Raw genomic sequence first — 1,567 nt, 5'->3', positions numbered from 1 at the left:
TCTATTTTTTAAATAAATGTTAACATACAAAATAACATGATCGATAATCCAAATGACAATAAAATACAAATTATAAGTACAATATAATGTAAAACTATTGGATTAAGAAGCGATTAGCGTCTTATACCAAATTTATGCAAACATTTTTTTTCACATTTTTTACATTTTTATAAAAAAATTATCTAAACAATTATTTTAAATTCCTTAGTTATGAAAGAAAAATTTAATAAAATTTTATCATGAAAGTTATTAACATTAATTATTATATTGTTTAAATAACTATTCAGTGAATGTAAATTTTTGTTTAATACATATATATATATATATATATATTTAAGTATCTCCGGTAAATATTTTGATAATACGGATATGTATGATAACGTATGTACAAATGAGGATAGCATATGGACATACAAACTTATCCTTTTGGGGATATCCTTATAGTGTCCACAAATGTATATCCTATGGACAGCTTGTAAGGCTCATGGATGTCCCGACCAGAAATGGACATAAAACGGATGTCCATAGGATATCCTGTGCTGTCTGGGTATTGATCGTTCAGAAATTTTCATCTTGCGGGCTAACTTCACGAGGGTATATATATGTCCATCGTGTGCAAGCCACGTAGTACACGTGTTATAAATGTGATATAATAACAAAAGATAACTGATTGTGATACTACAGAAAAATATCACGAAAAATGGCATCGAATGAGATACGGAAACAATGATTAATTTATGAATAATTTATTTTTAATAAGTCGATCCTAATAGGTCTAATATGTATACGATTGAGGTCATAACCTCAATCGACATCGAAAACATAAATGATAAACCACCAATTAATAACTTTTTAAACTTGCAATGACTATTATAAAGTGACCTTATAATTTAGAAAGTTATTCTTTATTAATAAATATAATATATAATAGGCTATGAATTAGAGCAGGGTTATTTTAATGCTTCAATATAAGATACATTAAAATGCAATTATACAATAGATATAATCGACTTGATATGTTTCTGAAATGATTTTAATTGAGATTGCAGTCAAACTAAGAAGGTATTGGTATGACATAGACGTCATACTATCTCCACTTGCTAAATATCTACAAAAAAAATAGGAAAATTAGCAACCTTGTAACTTAAAAGAATATTTATTTTATATCGTATTATATATATCTTAAACATATTGATAACCGTTGTCCTGCTTCAATTGGTTCACGAATCGCATACTATCGAGTATAATCTTTGACGCTATTATAATTGCAATAATTCTTCTAATTGTGTAGCACACATTCGAAAATAATTTCGAAAGCGCAAATCTTCTAATTTTAATATAGGTAAAGCCATATAATAAAATCCATATCGTCGTTGTTGAAAAAATTCTGTTATCCAAGTACGTTTCTTTTTATAATGTCGTTTTTCCTCTGACATTTTTGTTGCCCAAACTGTAATTGCACCAACAGCTGCCGTAATCGCAATTTTTATTCTTTTATGTTTTTGAACGATGTACTGACATTCTCTATATATGCCACTGATACAATTTTTAATTGTACGACATTATC

Source organism: Wasmannia auropunctata, unplaced genomic scaffold (assembly GCF_000956235.1).
Source record: "Wasmannia auropunctata unplaced genomic scaffold, wasmannia.A_1.0 LD336097.1, whole genome shotgun sequence".
NCBI lineage: Eukaryota > Metazoa > Arthropoda > Insecta > Hymenoptera > Formicidae > Wasmannia > Wasmannia auropunctata.
The sequence above is the reverse complement of the archived record's forward strand: the minus strand, read 5'-3'. Positions refer to the sequence as shown.